At 36.0% G+C, this 20,813-nt stretch overlaps 1 protein-coding gene across 3 annotated transcripts in view; it reads left to right on the top strand.

Annotated features, from left to right (window-relative positions):
* Window positions 1-20,813, top strand: part of LOC101891319 (cGMP-dependent protein kinase, isozyme 2 forms cD4/T1/T3A/T3B) — a 156,417-nt gene that overhangs the window by 12,799 nt on the left and 122,805 nt on the right. Inside the window, exon 1 of one of the 3 annotated variants that reach the window (XM_059128763.1) lies at window positions 18,146-18,586. The exons of the other annotated variants lie outside the window; for them this stretch is intronic. The gene's annotated coding sequence lies outside the window, so the exon portion shown is untranslated. Of the gene's footprint in view, window positions 1-18,145; window positions 18,587-20,813 lie in introns of those variants that run through there. 3 annotated transcript variants of the gene reach the window in all.

Below are 20,813 nucleotides of genomic sequence, written 5' to 3'. Positions count from 1 at the left end.
AGCTAAAATCCAGACATTGATCAAGATTGAAGAATGTGTTCTAGCCTCTCAAAAATCAAAATGCCAAATTTTAGCCAAACTAATCGAAAATTTGCTCAAGATGTTAAAAATAGCCTAAATCATGAAATTCGATTACGTGTATACCACACATAATATCGAATTGTATTAATAATTTTTTGTAAAGAGGCTGAAACCTAAAAACTTTAATTTGGCGAAGTTTGTGAAATTTATGGCTACAATTTTAAAAATCATGAAGTAGTGACACATTCTTAATTGGTGTCTTCTTGAAAAAAATTGGACCGATTTGACCTATTTTTTTAATAGCAATAAAGTAATCCAAAAGTCTTTATAAAAACAAAGCTATATTCTAAATCTTGATCTTGGGGAAATTTTGGGTATGGTAAATGTTTTGAGAACCAAAAAAAAAAAAAAATTCATGAAACTGGCTGACCCATTCATGAAACTGGCTGACCTTAATAGCCTCACGAATTCCATCCTTAAGATCTTAAATCGACGCTGGTTTTTTTTAGCGTAGACCTTATCTTTAAGTTTGCCTCAAAGGAAGAAGTCACAAGGTGTTTAAGATCTCCCTAACAAACTGTGATCACCTTTTCTAGAGATGACATGGTTCGGATACATTAGACGTTAACCTCACCAAACAATCTCCGTTTAGAATGAAGAGGTTTCTCAAAAACAAATCTGCAAATGGTTTTTATCCCTTGAACCTTATGACTTCAAAGGGTATATATCACTTGATACGTCCAAAAAATGTCTCCTCGAAAGAACGGGTTTAGACCACAGGCCTCTTCCATCGCAAACCGTTTTAGGACATTTAAAGTCCAACTAGATATAACATTCTGACCTTTTCTCTGGCTGGCTCGCCGACTTGTGCAAAAAATGTCGTCGAAAAATACGGTTTATATTAAAACTGTTATATGGGGGCTATACGAAGACGAGGACTTTCATACGCACTTTTTTGTCATAGGCTGTAGTACCCATTAGGACCTTCAAATACGAAATTTCAAGCAATTCCATTGAATAATTTCGCTAATATCATCAAAATTACCGAAAAAAGGGTGGTACCGTTATATGTGAGGTATACGAAGACGTGGACCTGTATATAAAATTTTCTGTCATAGATTTAAATATCCATTAAGAACTTCGAATACGAAATTTGAAATAATTCCGGAGATTAGTGTCTCTAAAATCATACTAATACCGAATATTGGGAGATATTGTTTTATGAAGGGATTATACGAACACGTGGACCTGCATAGAGAATTTGCTGTCATAGGTTGTAATAACTATTACGAACTTCAAATACGAAATTTTAAAAAATTCCGCTTAATAATGTCGCTATAATCATCAAAAAACCGAATATATAGAGGTACCGTTATATGAAGACTACGAAGACGTGGACCTGCATAAGTAATTTTTTTTCATAGGTTTTAGAATCCATTAAGATCTTCCAATACGAAATTTGAATCAATTCTGGTCTATAATGTTGCTAAAATCATCAAAATACCGAATATCGACAGGTTTCGTTACATGGGGGCTACACAATAGCGTGATTACAACAGACAGACCTGTTGGTCGCAACGTTGACCAAGAATATGACATGAGTGTTTCGTGTAGTTACCCTCCATAATATGGTGGAGAATATAAAAATGTGTACCTCCCCAGCAAAGCTCAAAAAAAGAATTTAAAAAATCGTAGAGCCTTATTCAACATTATAAGTTTTTCCACTTATTTACATTCATGCTCTATTTTGAGCTCCCACCTTAATTTGGCAAACAGGAGTGACTCGGGAGTGCTCCCACATAAGAGAAAAGAGCGAAGAGTAGACTTCGTAAAAAACTCCCATTTTTCGAGCAATCCTACTCGCTCCCGAGTGAAAATTAGTAAATCCGTGCTCTGTTTAGTACCCATAATCAAGCTTGAGCGCTACAATTAAAAAGTTCTTGGATACAATACTGGCTTGGACCTCATGGCTTTAGTCTTTACAAATAAATAAAATAATAACAAATTATTTCATAATTTATATAAATCCGCTTCTTTATCCAGAAATAACCACCAACATTCCCATTTGTTGTACCCCCCCCACCAGACATAACCTACACAAATATTTTTGATGTTTATCAGTTTTGCGGCTACAATTGACTGATTAAGACCTTTCCAGTCACAGCTATCCGTTAAATTCTCAAGTTTGTTTAAACATTCACCAGTTCTCCATTGTGTCCGACATTCTGTTTACTTGGCTCTTGTGATCTGTGTGAAACGTTTCATTCAATTCAATTGAAAAATCAATCATTCCAGATAAACACTTCTATTATTTATGTGCTAATTGTAAATAAGTATAACCCTATTAATTATAACCTTTTTGGTGTTGGCCCCTCCACCCACCTCCTCAACATCAATTGCAACCGCAACAGCAATCGACGGTAATTTCTATTCAATAATAATTATCACATTGTCAAAACTGACTTGAGGCGCTGGCGAGCGAGCAAACGAACGGGGCGAGAGAGATTAGCTATACCAGCTGTACCCAACCAGCCAACACACCGACACACCCGACCAACCACACAATAAGACAATTCAGTTTAAAAATATCTCCGAACGAAAGAGAAATTAAGAATGAAACCAAATCAAATAGATTGAAATGTGAATAGAAAAAAATGCAAAAAAGTATTTTTAGACTTCACATTAAAGCGATCTCCGACTAAGCGTGCGATCATCGACATTAGCAGCAGCGGCAGCGGCAGCGACAGCTAGTCCGTCAGCTATTGATTGGACAACAATAGCAATGCGTTGCCATTGTTTGCCCAATAAAAGCTAGACCCGAAGCCAAGATCAAGATCTGTGTAAAAATCAATTTATTTGCACATCACATTGCCAGTCAGCCAGTTAGCCAGCCAGCTGATTTGTCTGATTTGTTTGCCACTTCGTCGGTTGGTTTTGTTGGTGCTGTTGCTTTGTTGTTATTGCCTTCGTTTTCATTTATTGCCAATTGCCATTTGGATTCGGCCGAATGTCTAATAAATATGCATTTTTATGCACCGCGTATGCCAGAAATAAAAACTATTCAGACGTAAACTCTTTTCCTGATTATTTGTAGTTATTGTTTTGCAATTTTTTTGTATTGCTTAGAAATGATCTCAGCTGTGAAGAGGGTTGCCATTTGGCGATTTTATGGCATCACAAAGATTTTTATACTCTCCACTATACTATTGTCATTCCGTTTGTAACGCCTCCAAATTCTCATATCATATCTCCATAATTTTTACATTTTTATACCCTCCACCACAGTATGAAGGGTATATTAACTTTGTCATTCCGTTTGTAAATCCTCGATATACTCATGTCATCAGCGTAAAATTCTAAGTCGATTTAGCCATGTCCGTCTGTCTGTCGTCCGTGCGTCGGTCTGTCTGTTGTAATCACGCTATCTTTCGAACGAATTGAGATAGAAGGCTAGAATTTTATTTTTCCAGTAGGCAGGTTAAGTTTGTAAATGGGCCATGTAGGTCCACGTTTTCATATAGCCCCCATACAATGGTACCTCCCGATATTCGGTATATTGATGATTTTAGCGACATTATTCACCGGAATTGTTTCAACTTTGGTAATTGAAGTTCGAAATGGATACTACAGCCTATGACATAAAATTTTCTGTGCAGGTCCACGTCTTCGTACAGCCCCCATACAAAGGTACCTCCCGATATTCGGGATTTTGAGGATTTTAGGAACATTATTCATCGGAATTGTTTCAAATTTGGTATTTGAAGTTCGAAATGGATACTGCAGTCTGTGACAGAAAATTGTCTATGCTGGCCCAGGTCTTCGCACGGCTCCGATATAACGGTACCTCCATATATACGATATTTTGATGATTTTAGCTACATTATTCACCATTTATTTCAAGTTTTGAATTTCAATATGGTAATGGCTTATGACAAACAAGGCCTATGTAGGTCCATGTCGTATAGACCCCAATATAACGGCTATATTCGGTATTTTTAATATTTTAACTGAATTTTTTAAGGATTGTATTTTTTTAAAATTTCCAAATTCGTTCCAAATGGTGGAGGGTATTGAAAGTTCGGCCCGGCCGAACTTACTGCTTTTTAACTGTTTTTTATTGAATGAAAGCAAGAAATGTCGGAAATAGCATCAAAGTTTAGAATAAGGTTAGATTTGTTCGAATTGCGCCTCCAAACGGCCAATGAAACCGTCACACGCTGCCCGAATGTTGCTCTGCGGTATTTTGGTTCATTTCCGGCGAAGCTCTTGCTTGAGGTGATCGACACTTTTTTATTTTTTAATGCCAACTTTGCTTTCCAAAATACTCGCATTGGTATCCGTAGATTTTGGTGGCCATTGTGCGCTGAAAATGAGACGGGGAACCTCATTTTGTAACCATTTTTGGATGACGCAGTTTTAATACACCCTCCAGAATATTTCTCTTTAATAATATTCGGCATTTATTCCGATGCAACGGTCGACTAAAACGAGCGGAGAGCGATCATCGGCTTTTATGGCGGCCCACACCACCACTATGGTCGGCGTTTGAGTCCTGGTGGCAAAACCGAAAGTGCACATTTTCAGCTGACCTCTTTGGCAAGTAAACACGATAGTTTTGTTTGTTTACAAACTGCTGGACAACGAATGTTTTCTCATCGGAGACGGTGAAAACCAAATTCGGCAGTTCACCACTTTCGGCCAAGCGAAGCAACTCCTTAGCTCTTTTGAGTATATTTTCTCTCTGTTGCGGTGTAAGTTCTTGCACTTTTTGGAAATTCAATGGCATCACCCCGAACTTATTTCTCAATATTTGCCGAATGGAATATTGCGATATGTTCAGCTCACGAGCCATTTTTCGGCCTTTGCGACGCAGGTTTCGAGTCACTTCTTTACATTTCGAACCATTTCTGCTGATGTTGCTGTTTTCTTCCGTCCACTTCCTTGACATCGGGCTACGCCTATATATCCTACGGGAAGACTTAGAATTACTTTGGGGCTTTGGTTTGGTGCTGGCCAAAGACATTTTTGGTCCCTTTTTTTAAAAAATTGTTTTTTTTTTGCCAATTTTGGAATCATCATTAAAACGGCAACCCTCTTTGGTATCTCAGTGAGAAAAACGTATAACAACCAACTACCTCTTCTCTTAAATACTTCACAATTTGATTTGTTCCATTGAATGGTTGATTAGTTATTCGCCAAGATCGCTGGGGGAAATGTTAACACTTGTAAGGAGCGGGAATGTAAAAGAAGGAATGCAAGATCAGGCATGACTAACAAGTTTACATTCCATTGCAATATTAATTAAATGCGAATATATATGCGGTAATTGCAATTTTTACCAAAGGACAAGCAAGGCAGGGAAGATCATGGGTTACTATATGAAATAAAAAGAAGTGAGAAGTAAGTATCCGTTCAGTCTAAATCAGGGAAATCTGCAAAAAACTATTCCCTTACAAAAGGCCAATAATGTAAGGGAATAGTTTTTACAGTTTTGTCCGATTTAGTCTGATCAGAGAGGCAATGGATTGTAGGTTGTATTCTAATGAACGGAAAATGAATATCGATGAATAGATTTGTTGCTTGAAATCTTCCAATTAGATGGCTTCCAGTGGGTCAAATTCGGCATTTTTTAACAGATAGGTAGAACCAAACTGTTTAAGGGTATGTTGAGGCATTTAAAGACAAACTCTATTCATTGGATTTGTATGCCCTTATTCGTATGACTTAAAGAGAGGGTGTGTATCACTTGATACGACAAATATTTTTGTCTGTGCGCAATAATTCACAAAGAGAATTTACGATTTGGTTCAAACTTGGCAAATCATAATATATTTATAAAATTTAGCTTGTCTTTGGACAAGGACAATTTGGGTCTACACCTCATGGTACTTTTCCCAAAAAAAAAGATTAAAAACTCATATTAAGCGGTGGGAGTAACCAATATAGTTCAAAGTTTAGATAAGACAAGGGCTAGGTGGACAATATTGGCCCACTCCTTCTTGAGCCTATCCCACAAAGGGTCAATATTTTGAATAATAATAACTACCAAAATGTCACATCAGTATTCGATTTTCATCAAACTTACCAAAACCAATTATTTTCATGTATTAGAGCAATGGAATATATCTGTTAACCCTTAAAAGTATTGTAATTCCATATTTGACCGAGGTCCGAGATCCACTGCAAATGCCAGTGAAAATGCAGGCAGATACCAAAAAGAGACCTCAATATGAAATTGGGGGATTCCAGCCCTATTCATTCACCCAATACCAATTGTAGTACCGTTTGGTACTGCAAATACAGGACGCATTTCCTAACCCCGGCCAAATCTAAGACACAGATACTATCAGTAATCTAAATATCAAATTTACCTTTATTCATTTACCCAATACCAAAAATATTAGACGTTTCTGAAACAACCTGCATATGTCCAGACTGCACATGAACAGCAAGCCAGCACTACTTGCTCACTCAAAATACACATGTCCAAAACTTCCTATATATATGAAACTTACTTTCCAACCTTGATTCTCAAACCAAAATTCAAGTTTTTGGCTCCTTCAGTTCACAAAATACCAAATGATACCATTTTACATTTTTTCGTGACCTTAAAATTTTAATTTCCAAAACCCTATCTCGCGCTCCATCAGGGACTCTTATTGAAATTTTCAGAATTTTAGCTCATTCCGTTTGCCAAATACAAAGTATTATATTTTTAGTACATCTTAGTACTTTTCTAACCCTTTTAGTACGAATTTTCATAAAACTCATATCAAACGCATGAAAAAAATCAAGCTTCAGCCGTTTCCTCTGAACGTTGATTCTCGATCAGATAAATATGTGACGCGACGGTCCCCTTCTCCTGGTTCCTCTCCCACAAAGGGTAAAATTTTGGAGTAAACTCAATTCTGATAAAATGCAAAATTATTCCCCACTACTCTTCAGAGGTCAAACATTGTAATATTTTTACTAAAAGTATATTTTGTGTAAAGATGGGATATGTAGGTCCCAATCGCGGTGGTAAGTCTCTCAAGAAAGGTTTACACCGACTAAAATTTTTTTTTTAATTTTTACTTTTCCTTTGAATTTTAATCTTTTAACTTCTTGTCTGTTTTTTAAAAATTAAAATAAGTATATTTAGTCTAAACAAGTCACTTTCAGCTACATCCCTGTAAAAATTCCAAAAATTTGGGGGTCAAAATACACGTTTTCATTCTTTGATTTTTTAATGATAAATTAACTATGTTAAAGCCAATGCTGCCTAGAATTCCCAAATGAAGCAGGATTGTAGCATGTTTATTAGGATTATAGCTTTTCTGCATTTTTTAAAAATATAAAAAATACCTCCACATAGCCGTGCAAATCATGGAAATATAATGAGAAGTTATTTTTTCCCCAGCGATAAAAAAGAATCCGCAAAAAATTCAAAACTGAAGAAAAACGTAATTAAAAAATATATTTTTAAAAGGAATTGAATATTATTGGACACGTTTAATTAAATTTAATGCACGATCTTCCCTAATTCGCGAAATCAAAAAAAAAAATGAAGCAAAAAAACAATAAGGAAAGGTCGAAGTCGGGCGGGCCTGACTATATAATACCCTACAACAAAATAGTTAATATTGGGAATACATGTGAAGTAGATCATATCACCTATGAACCAAATAACATTGCTGTATAGTGCATCATCCTTCAGCCAAACAAATATTGTTTGGAAAATGTCATTTCAATCAGATAATAAATGTGACCTGCACATTGTTTAAAAAAATGCATGGACAGACGGACGGACGAAAAGTTGGACTGAAAAGCCTCAATTGTCTAAGAAAGTGATTCTATGAAAATCCTCAAAAGTAACTATGGGTCTATTTTAGTTTTAGTTGAAAGACCTATGAGCTTTTTGGTTGCTATCCTTCTGAAAAATCAATAATATTTCCAAATTAAGCATGTGGCGGAGAACCAAGCTGACATGATGTTAAATAGTTAAAATCCTTCGGCATTCTTGTCTGTGTAAACGTCGTCAACGACAATTCATTTTTTTAATGGAAGATCTGAACTTTTAAATTGTTTTATTTTTAAGCAAATAGATCCTGCACCCATAATTATCTGTCATCGAACTACATACTAATTCTCTAAAGTGTACTCACTGCACCACACACAGCGCAATGTTGTAAGTATCCTCATTTCGTTGTAATTGCCTAATTAGGGACAGGCCGGCAAGCGGGCCAACAGCACTGATTAACGGCGGCGCTACAATTGTGCCGCAGTATCCCCCAGACTTTTGTTGTAATTGTTGCTGAAATTCTTGGCAATTTTATGGTGGCTGGCTGTCATGTAGACGTCGTCATTTTCGCCGACCAATTGTTCAAATTACATCAATGACTGACAGAATGACAAACCGAGAAGCGAAGCATTTCATTTGTAATTTTGAAAAATAAAACCAGGGAACGAAAAACGAAAAGAAAAACAACTGAGCTTGCACATTGCGTTTCCTTTGTTTTCGTTTTGTAAATGCCAAAATAAAAAAAAGTAAATTTTGTTTGTTGATCATTAATTATTTTTCTCTTTCTTTTTGATTTTAATTTCTCTTTTAATTTATACAACTCTCTTAAATTTACCCTTAAATGTATGCTTTGTAAGAGAATATTTGCTGAATAAAGAGTAAATGGATAGCACAGCCAACAACCAGTGAATTCCGTTGATTTCTGTTTATCCAAGCCTAAAACCCATTAAAGAGTGTTAATGGGTCCGACTGATACGATCGGTGTGAATGGAAATGTGCCAAGCAATAAAGCAAAAAGCAAAGAGGCACACACAAACAAAGCAACAAGCAAATTGCACTGCATCGACATCTCGTTAAATAGTATTCAATTTGCGCATATTTTCCGCTAGCATTTTGCTTTGTTGCTTTTCTTCCTGATGGCTACAGTATTTCGGTTTCTGATTTGTCCTGGGTGTGCAAAGGGGGGAGGGAAGTAGATCGACAGTGCCCAAGAAACGTAGACACAGCGGGCGACTCATTAACATAAACACTTGCATTTATGCACTCTGTATTTGGGCTAACTGAGTCGTAAATATTTCTAATAAATCAAAATGTATTTCATCCTTAGTGTGCTGCGACCTCAATGAATTAACATGTAATGACAATTTATTATTTTTCTTCTTCTGCAATGTTAAGACGAATTTTGAATAGGTACATCTAGCAAAGGTATAAAATGCTTTATTTCCTGCATTTGTGTGAGGGTATATATCACCCCCTATTTGCGGAAATTTAAAATTAATGATGTAGTTTGTTTGTTGCAGGTTGTAATTAAATATAAAAACCCTATTTGTAACCAAACAAGTTAAAAAGTATCAGTCGACTTAGCCGGCAGATAGGGTTTACATCTGCCAATGTTCGATTTGTAAATAAATTTTGACTTCTGCTATGAACCTAGTCTATGGAATAAGTTCTAAAGAAATGATTTGGATTATATTGGTTACTTCCTTCACTTGGATGCTTATTTCGCTTTCTTCGAGTATTTTGTTTTTCAAAACTTGAATACTTTGTGGGGGAAGTACCAGAAGAAATGGTCCGATATCTACCATTTTTATAACAGGTCTTGTGTTGATGGAAATATTGGGATATACCAGGTCAGAATGGAATCGAACGTTAATTTCGCGTTTTATGAGCTTTATGGATATTCAAAGTTTTGACCCTGTGTGGGGGAGGTACCAGAAGGAGTGAACCGATATATTCCATCTTAGCACCAAATCTGGGGTTTGTAAAACTATTGGGATGTGTGAAATTGCAAGACAATCGGATTCTCACATCACATTGTATAAGATTTATAATTATTCATAATTTTGACCCTTTGTGGGGGAGGTACTTCATGGAGTGGACTGATATTATGCATTTTTGCACCTGACCTAGAACTGACACAAATATTAGGATTTGCAAAGTTGGAGCAAAATCGGATTATTGCTTCTCTTTCTGAGCAGAAAATAAATTTTTTGAAAATGTCGATCTTTTGTGGACGAGGTACCAGAAAGAGTAGGCCGATATATTACATCTTAACACCAGACCTTGGGTTAATAAAAATATTGCGATGTATGAAATTTGTGGGGGAGGTACTTGATGGAGTGGCCCGATGTTGTCCATTTTCACACCTGACCTAGCACTGACGCAAATATTAGGATTTGGAAATTTGGAGCAAAATCGGATTATTACATCCCTTTCTGTGCAGGAAATATATTTTTTGAAAATTCCGATCTTTTGTGGTGGAGGTACCAGAAGGAGTGGACCGATATTGTCTATCTCCGAATTCGATCTAAGTTTGACAAAAATATTACGATGTACCAAGTTTGGACCAAATTGAATGCTTCCTTCGAGAGTTATCGTGCGCACCAGCCAGCCAGGCAGACAGACAGTCAGGTCGGACATCGCTAGATCGACTCCAAATGTTCTGAAACGGATTTGATTAAAAGAGACCTGGACCTGGTCCAAAGAGACCAAATGTGTTCATACCTTCCACCATACGATAGATGGTATCTTCAAAATATGCACCATGTTCGTCTGTCTGAATATCCTAGCTAGTGAAAATCACACTAGCTTCCGAACGGAATGAATAAGCCGACACAATTTCATTCATACATAATGCAGGTTTTTTTTTTTTTTTAAATGGGCTATATAGGTTCACTCTTGGGCATAGCCCACATAAAAATGGCAGATTTCAGGTGTTTTGACGGACCTTCCAAAAATTCGGTATTTAGATTATTTTAGCGAAATTTTGTTGAAAATAGTTGTTATCTAATCTGATAGCAAATTATCCATAAAAGACCGCCATAGCACCAAATAACTGTACCTAACGATATATCAGGTATTTTGCTGAAAATGCCAATTTCTCCCACTGTTGTTTTTTATTTTGGTATTTGGAGTTCAAATTAGTTACCACTTCTTACGACAGAAAAAAATCTATGAAGGTCCACATGTTCGTATATTCCCATTATAGTGGTACCTTCTAATGATCGATGTTTTATAGATTTTAGCCACAATTTCCAATGGAATTATCTCAAGACTGGTATTTGAGTTCGCAATAGGCCTTATCTGGCAGATAATTGGCAACCAACTTCGGACTACTGTCATTTCTAAGCCACTCGTCCGACTGCTGCTCAAATTATTCCAGTGACAGGTCATTATATTGTTTACAAGCGCACAAAAGCAATTTGGTGAGAATTTTCCAGAAAAAAAAGTTATTCGTGATGGAATTCAAGCGGTAGAGCACTCCAGTATTTAAATGTGAATAAATCTTTTGTGTCACGTACCATCGCTCGTTGCCGTGATACTGGTAGCGTAGCCCGACGTCAAGGAAGTGGCCGGAAGAAAACAGAACATCAGCAGAAATGGTTCGAAAAGTAAAGAAGCGACTTGATCGAAATCCGCGTCGCAGTGGCCGAAAAATGGTTCGTGGGCTGAACATATCGCAATATTCCATTCAGCAAATATTGAAAAATGAGCTCGGAGCGGATTTAGCGTTGAAATTCTAAAAAGTGCAAGAACTTACATCGCAACAAAAAGAAAATTGACTCAAAAGAGCTGAAGAGTTGCTTCGCTAGGCCAAAATTGGTGAACTGCCGAATTTGGTTTTCTCCGTCTCCGATGAGAAAACATTCGTTGTCCAGCAGTTTGTAAACAAACAAAATGATCGTGTTTACTTGCCAAAGAGGTCAGCTGAAAATGTGCACCTTCGGTTGGCCACCAGAACTCAAGCGCCGGCCATGGTGATGGTGTCGGCTCTCCGCTCGTATTAATCGACCGTGGCATCAGAATAAATGCTGAATATTAACGGAGGGTGTATTAAAGTCTCAGACACGCAAACGTTTTGGCCGCAGACCTTAGACATTCCAACAGGACTCAGCACCATCGCACTAAATAAGATTCCTCGCTTTATTTCCAGCGCAAAATGACCATCAAAATTTCCGGATACCAATCCATTGGAATATTGTGTCTGGAGTATTTTGGAAAGCAAGGTTAGCACTAAAAAATACCAAAGTGTCGATCACCTCAAGCAAGCGCTTCGCCTGGAATGAGGCAAAACACCGCAGAGCATTCGGGCAGCGTGTGACGGTTTCATTGGCGTTTAAAGGCCATAATTCGTGCCAAGGGTGACCAATTCGAACAAATCTAAACTTATTTTAAAAGTTGATGCTATTTCCGACATTTCTTGCATTCATTCAATAAAATTAAAAAAAAATGTAAAAATTATAGTGTTTGACTTTGTTGCAGTTTTTTTATCTCTCCCTGTATGTACTAAATATCTGGTAGGTACCAACAATATTTCAACCTGTTGGAAGAGATTAATCGACTCTCAATTGAAACTAAAGCACGCCTCAAATGCAAAAAAGCTTACCTTCTTCAGTATCCTTAACGGAATTCGAATCGTTTTATATTTTTATGAAACCTGTAACTTAATTCTAAATCATTAAGATGCTTCATAAAAAAGCTGCAAAGCAAAATATGACCTCAGTTTTAGTAAAAATTTAGTAAAAATCGAAATTCCCCTTTGTAAGGTTTTTTTCAAATTGTTCAGGAATCCGAATTGTTTTTTCGATACTATAAGAACAACGACCCTTGACGATTTAATTGAAAGTCTTCTTATACCTTACCGCACAATGCTGTTGCTAATTTAAAATATCGGTTAAAGTCAATGGCCACTTGGATGAGCATTCATGAAGGAACCCTTTATTGCCCCAATTGACTAACGTTGTGTAAGAGTTTGAACAGTTTGTGAAATAAAAGTATTTCAAGCCGTCCATAAAAGGAGTGGAAACCCAAAAAAAGAAACCTGAATTCATTTTAAGCCAACTACAGGCCTTTAACATATTCTTGATGCATTCATCAACTTCAAGAGAAACGCAACATAATGGCCAAATAAAAACACACATCATTAACAGCATTCCAGAGGCTGTAGAGAGTGAAGGAATTCCCAAGAAAACCTGGAATCAAGGCAGTGCTTCAAATCGTTCGATACAAAAGAAACAACACATCATTCACGTTCGTTTTTGTTGTATTACATCCCAGACCCAGATACACACAATAAAACATCCTTTATTGCGTAGCTAAATCAGCCACAGACAACTGGTCAATGTTCATGTCCAGGGCACAACGTCCGCGACGACGACGACGATGAATGGCTGTAAAATCTGCAAACATTTTGCCTTTTTAAAATTCATTTCATTTCTAGAAAGAAGAAAGTTTTCCTCTATTCAATTAAAATCTAACGCCCAAAAATGAATTTATTATAAACAAATAAAACGAACGAACGGAACGGAACGAAAAAAAAAATATGACAATAAATAAAACTTGAATATTGTATGCGAAAGAATGCAGGGGAAAGAAATAACAGGGAGGTAGAATTGGAATAAACTAGCAATGCATTTTACAACCCAGCCGGCAGCAGCCAGCCAAACAGCCACCCAATAAACTTCCAGTCTGTCCGTCCGTCCGTCCGTTGTTGTTGTTGGAGGTGCTGTAAACAAAAATGAAAAAAGCAAAGCAATAACAAAAACATTGATACACCCCTTGCCGATCTGCAACACCGTTATCAAATTGACCACTACCATCACTTGATGAGAACTTGTGGAGGAGGAGGCGAATGAGGGGGCCAACAAGTTGCTGGCATATTTCAATTACAAAACTGTAACATTCTGTTATTTTATTTTTTTTAACTCGATTCCGGCGATTTTCAAAACAATTTCAACAATTTTTTTTGAACTCGTTGTCATTCTCTACCGTAGCCCGTTTGATATGCTGCCGAAACGTCCGACATGCTATATATTACATTACACAGTAGGTACTTCCTTGCTACGCAAATCGGGCACGCAAACCCATACAGCTACAGACACATACACGTACGTATGCACGCACACACCAATCTAGGCTTGGAAATGTCCATGATCTTCACTCATGCGATTGCATGACAATGTCATTGCACAGCCAGTGGTCGGGGAATTGGTATTGGTTGGCGGATTTTGAATTACACTGAAGAACACAACAAATAATTACTGGAAAAATTCAGCAGATTATGAAAGAAGAGCTAAAAAGAAGACACATACATCGGCGTTTTGAAAGTTTACATCCCAAAGTAACCTAAATAGAGGTGCAAGTTCTCCTCCACACTTTTGGAAATTTTCGTATTATGTTTCCTCGGAATCCGCGCATTTTAGGTGTATTGTGTCTTTGTCAATGTTGAAGATAAAAATACAAGTAATATTTTGGCCGACCATTTTAACCCTCAAACGAGTCACAAAAGGGTATTTTGATACTTTTCTAGAAAATATTCCCCTTAAACGGGATGAAAGCAAGTCAAGTGTTATTACTTATTATTTTTATAAAGGGGAATTTTGATTCGAAAATTAGCATTAAAAACAGGAACACATAATTTTTAATTTTAGTAGATATATTTGAAATGTAAATTTCATAATTACTATTATACCTAGATATATGGTTTATTCGGAGAAAACTCGAAAAACATCCGACTAAAAATTGACTAAAAAATTAGGACATTTTTTAGTCAATTTTTGGGAACATTGGGGCAACGAGTTTTTTTTTTATTTGATATGGTATGGAAATATTGATTTCTCGTGCTTTATGACTTAGTAAAATTTTAAGAAGAATATTAATTAACCCTAACCGAAACAGAATCTTAATCCGAATATGTCAAAAAATGTGGAAGAATGGGGAATTTGTCCCCTCTTCCTTGCTATGTACAGTGTGAGATAAAAAAAAAACTGCAACAAATACAAAGGCCATATTATTTACATTTTTTTTTTTTAATTTTATTGAATGAAAGCAAAAAATGTCGGAAATAGCATCAAATTTTAGAATAAATTTAGATTTGTTCGAATAGACACGAATTGACTTTGGCACGAATTATGGCCAATGATAAAAATTAATAAGAGTTTTGTCCGGAATTCCTTTAAATATACAGGGTGAGATAAAAAAAACTGCAACAAAGTCAAACGCCATAATTTTTACATTTTTTTTTTAATTTTATTGAAAGAATGCAAAAAATGTCGGAATGAGGATCAAATTTTAGAATAAGTTCAGATTTGTTCGAATTGGATTTGGCACGAATTATGGTCTTCAAACGGCCAATGAACCCGTTACACGCTGCCTCTGTTGCTCTGCGGTATTTTGGCCCATTCCCGGCGAAGCGCTTGCTTGAAGTGATCGACACTTTAGTATTTTTAGTGTCAACCTTGCTTTCCAAAATACTCCAGACACAATAGTCCAACGGAATGGTATCCGGAGATTTTGGTGGCCATTGTGCGCTGGAAATAAAGCGAGGAACCTCAGTTCAGCGATGGTGCTGAATCCTGTTGGAATGTCCAAGGTCTGCAGCCAAAATGTTTGCATGCCCAAGCCTTTAGTATACCCTCCAGAATATTTTCGCGATAATATTCGGCATTTATTCTGATGCCACGGTCGATTAATACAAGCGGAGATTGATCATTGGCTGTTATGGCGGCCCACACCATCACCATAGCCGGCGCTTGAGTTCAGGTGGTCAACCGAAGGTGCACATTTTCAGCTGACCTCTTTTGCAAGTAAACCCGATAATTTTGGTTGTTTACAAACTGGTAGACAACGAAAGTTTTCCCATCGGAGACGGAGAAAACCAAATTCGTCACTTAACCACTTTCGGCCAAGCGAAGCAACTCTTTAGCTCCTTTGAGTCTATTTTCTTTCTGTTGCGGTGTAATTTCTTGCACTTTTTGGAATTTCAATGGCTTTACCCCGAGCACATTTGTCAATATTTGCCGAATGGAATATTGCGATATGTTCAGCTCACGAGCCATTTTTCGGCCATTGGGACGCGGGTTTCGATCAAGTCACTTCTTTACTTTACGAACCATTTCTGCTGATGTGCTGTTTTCTTCCGTCCAATTCCTTGACGTCGGGCTACGCTACCAGTATCACGGTAACGAGCGATGGCACGAGACACAAAAGATTTATTCACATTTAAATGCTGAAGTGCTCTAACGATAGCCACTTGTGGTTTTCCCGCCAAATAAAAAGAAAATTCCATTAAGAACAATTTTTTTCTGGAAAATTCTCAACAAAAATTCTTTTGTACGCTTGTAAACAATATAATGAGTTGTCACTGGAATAATTTTAACATCTGTCGGATTACTGGTGGCTTAGAAATGTTGGTTGCTGTTTTTTCATCTAACCCTTTATATATGAGCCAGATTTTCAAATATCAAGGCATCCGGGTCCGTCCCTCAAGAAACAAATACTTTCCTGGAATCAGGGTATAAATTCCTACCTCCAAGAAAATAAAAAAACGAGAATTTTAAATAAACCAGAGTTAAGCCAAAATTTCTTGGGACAGTCCTTAAGAAATTATTTTCAAATTCACTTTTTAATTTGGACGTTTTTTGTTGGGACAGTCTCTAAAAATTTCCATTTAAAATCCATATTTTGTAATTCAGCCAGTCATTAAGAAAAAATATTTAAAAATCGAATTTGTTTTTTAGGACAGTTCTTAAAAAAGTCCAAGTCCTAGAAAATGGTTTTAAATAATAAGCGATTTTAATTCGGACAGTCCTTAAACGAAAATCGCGGATAGGCCTTACAAATATTCTTTAAAATTAACTTTTTGAACTCGGAGAGTCATACAGAAGATATTTCAAAATGTTCCGTTTTTCTTTCGGACAGTCCTTAAAGATATTTGTTTTTCCACATTTTTAACATGTACCATTAATAACTAAAAAAATCACGTTCTCAGAACCTTAAAAATATTCTCAAAAATCGGCTTGTATATATTTAAAAAAAATCGTCATTACAGCCCAGATGGAGACCATCTACTAATAAAAATATCAGCAAGTATAGTTCAGAGTAGTATTGAAAAAAAAAATCGGAAAAAATCACGATCCCTTAAAATTATACCGATTTACATGAAATACATGATTTTTCCCAAGTCATTTCTTACGAAAGAAATTAATAGAAAAATCCACTACTTTTGTTTAAAATGCTTTTTTAAAAATTAATCGTTCAAATTTTGGTACTCAGACAGTCCTTGAAAGTCTTTCTTTAAACCTCAATATTTTGCCTTAGATTTCTTGACATTTTTTTAAACAATTCACAATTATAAAACAGAGAGTCCTTGAAGAAATATTAGCAATAAAATAATCAATGTTGTTCTGTGTTTCCGATGTGAGGTTGATCTTGCGATATTCGGACTGGAAGTTGGACACACAATTCACTCAGCCACTGTTCGTAACATAAATTGTAGTTTACCAATATTTATGTGCGTCTGCAAATTCTTCGTATTTTCTTATTTCTTTCTTATTTATTTTCTATTTATTTATTTCTTATTCCTTGGATCTGTGGAGACATGGTTTGCAATGTGAATTTTGTGGAAGTAACTCATTTTTTTTCTGGAAATGCAGGAGGTATATAGTAGTCATTATTTTTGGCTTACTGGTAATGCAGAGGGTTGTAATTACCAGGAATGCTAAGAGTGGTATGTGCGCCTACCGAGGTTTTACTAATATCTATACTTCTCATAGTGTGATATTTATGAATTTCTTTTAAAAAGAGAATTGTCAATCTAGTACCACCTCTTGAAAAAATTCGCATCGTGATTCGATTATTGCTTACCATTAACATGTAGTATTTCAAAGTCCATTGGCTGTGCTGACTGACTGATTGATCTCCTCGTTGGGGATATTTGTTTGGGGGTAAAAAACGAAGCCCAACTAACACTATCAACTCACACACACTCACTCACATATCACAATTACCGGGTATCATTTCCACAACACACACACACGCACACATACACACTCACTTGATTGGTATGCCAAAATCTCAAACACTTCTCGGAGCATTTCACAGGCAAGCGAAAACAACCAACCAGCTAGACAGCCAACCAACCATCCAGTCATACCAGCCGATCGATAACTTCGTTGTTCGACTCTCCACAATTCAATACGAAAACAAAAACAGTATAGATTTAGCCCTCCTCATGAACACATCGTTGTTATTTCAAACGAAAAAGAAAGAAAATAAAGTTATCGTTAAAAAAATAAATAAATATATTTATATAAAAGAAAATAAATAAAGAAAAACGCGAACGCCTGTTGATCGCTCGCCGGAAAAATCGAAAAGGAAAGAAAAAGAAGAAAATCTATTACATAGTTTATGAAAAAAGGAAAAAAATAAGAAAAAGAAAAAATAAATATAATTTTTAAATATTAAATGCTCAAATAAAGAAAAATAAAATATTAAACGCCAAGTTTTTTTGTTTAGTTGGTCTTACGTGCTAAATGCAAAACAACAACAAGAAAAATACGGAAGTTTTTTCAGCTAGTGTTGTTGTTGTTCTTCTTGTTCTAAATTAGAATTTGCACAAGTTTGTGTTCGATCAGTGTTGAATATTGTATGCAAAAATAAGTAAAAGCTAATTGAAAGCGAAAAAAGAAAAAAAATATTAAAAGCATTGCTCTGAGAAAGTGCTCACATCTGCGAAAAAGGATATACCAGCATTAGCAACGAAAGTCCTGTGGGCAAGGCTCAAAGGTATAGTTTTTCCCTCCTTTCCTCCAGTGGACATGCACTTTATTTTATAATTAGAAACCAAAAAACGATTCTTTGCCACCTGACAGGGCGACAACAGAACTGTGATTTTTCACATTTCAAGTGGCTGTGTGTGGTGTGTGTGTTTTCTTGTTGTTGTTTTTGTGTATAAAAAATAAACAAAAGAAATTTTAATTTGATAAGTAATTTAGTTTAGTTAAGCTTTGCATTTGTTTTAAATCGACTGCATTATTTGAAATAAATATTTTATTGTGCGGATTTATAATTACTGTTCTAGGAACAATATTATTAGATTTTTTTTTTTTGCATTTTTATTTTGTATTGATGATCATGTGACTAAATGTCATCGGCTATGCCATCTTTATTGCGGAAAAAAAATATAAACATGGCGTTGCAAATCGCATTTATATGAATACAATTAAAATTACTATAAATAAATTGACATCTCAGCAATGCAAGAGATCTCTATCATGGTCGAATTTAGAAACCTTAGTCATTTTTCTTTCAATGGTCAAAAATAGCATCGTCTTATGGGGACTTCATCTAGACAATGTGTGTTTGCAGGTTTGATCGTATTGACACGAAATTTGTTAAATAGACATAAAAAAGGATTATTTTACCCTCAGCCATATGGATATAGAGGATATATATAATTTCATACGGCCAAAAAGTGTCTCATCGAAATAACGGCTTTAGACCCTAGGTCTATTTGGACCAAATCCGTTTCAGGACATTTGGAGTCGATCTAGCGATGTCCGTCCGTCTGTCTGCCTGGCTGGTGCAAACTTAGTACATCGTAATACTATTGTCAAACTTAGATCGAGCTCGGATATTGGCAATATCGGTGCACTCCTTCTGGTACTTCACACACAAAAGGTCGACATTTTCAAAAAAAAAAAAATTGCTGCCAATTTTGCAAATCCTAATATCGACATTTTATTATAATTATAACTCTTATAACACAATTGTTTTTATTAACCAAAGGTCTGGTGTGAAGATGGAATGTATCGGCCTACTCCTTCTGGTACCTCCCTCAGAAAAGAGTCAATATTTTGAATATCCATGGAGCTCATAATACGCCAAATTAACATCCGATTCCATTGGAACTTAGCACATCTCAATATTTCTATCAACACAAGATCTGTTATAAAAATTGTAGAGATTGACCATTCCTTCTGGTACCTCCTCCATAAAGGGCCAAAGTTCTGAATAACCAAAGCGGTCATAAAATCCGAAATAAGCAACACTCTTCAAATTTCAACCATACAAACGGTTTTGCTAACACACGTTTTGTTGTGAAGATGACATATATCCGCGAAACCCCTTCTGGTACCTCATACACAAAGGGTCACAATTTTCAATACTTTTTATTTGGCATAACTTGCGAAACAAGTCAGTGATTCCTTACAACTTGCTATATCCAAATATTTCTCTCAACCAGAAACCTAACATGAATATGGAATTTATGATGTTCGATTTTCTTGTAATTTTGTCCATGCCAATATTTTTATCTGTATTAGATGAAGTATGGAAATGGAATGCTTCGATAGACTATATCTGATACCTCATGGCCATTTATATATTTTCTAAAAATTATCACATATCTCATATAAAGTGAAGGAAGTAACCAACATTGTTCAAAACTGACACGTCACAATATATCATATTTATATCATATTTATTTAGGTCCGATACGATGGAGAATCTTGGTCCATTCCTTTGAACCTACACCCTATAGAGGGTCAAGATATATTTATATAAATATACAGGGTGAGATGAAAAAAATGCAAACCTACTTCAGACTGCTGTCATTTCTAAGCCTCTCGTCCGACAACTGTTAAAATTTTTTCAGTGATAGCTCATTATATTGTTTACAAGTGTACAAAGGCATTTTGGTGATAATTTTCCAGAAAAAAAGTTATTAGCGATGGAATTCAAGCGAGATAGTGTGATTTCTTTATATTTGGCAGGAAAATCACAAGTGGCCATCGTTAGAGCACTCCAGCATTTAAATATGAATAAATCTTTTATGTCTCGTACCATTGCAAGGTTGGCACTAAAAAATACCCAAGTATCGATCACCTCAAGCAAGTGCTTCGCCGAGAATGGGACAAAATGCCGCAGAGCAACATTCGGACAGTGTGTGACGGTTTCATTGGCCGTTTAAAGGCCATAATTCGTGCCAAAGGTGACCATTTCGAACAAATCT

This window comes from Musca domestica, unplaced genomic scaffold (assembly GCF_030504385.1).
Source record: "Musca domestica strain aabys unplaced genomic scaffold, Musca_domestica.polishedcontigs.V.1.1 57, whole genome shotgun sequence".
Classification (NCBI taxonomy): domain Eukaryota; kingdom Metazoa; phylum Arthropoda; class Insecta; order Diptera; family Muscidae; genus Musca; species Musca domestica.
Note: the sequence above shows the minus strand (reverse complement) of the source record. Positions and strands in the feature narration are given on the sequence as shown.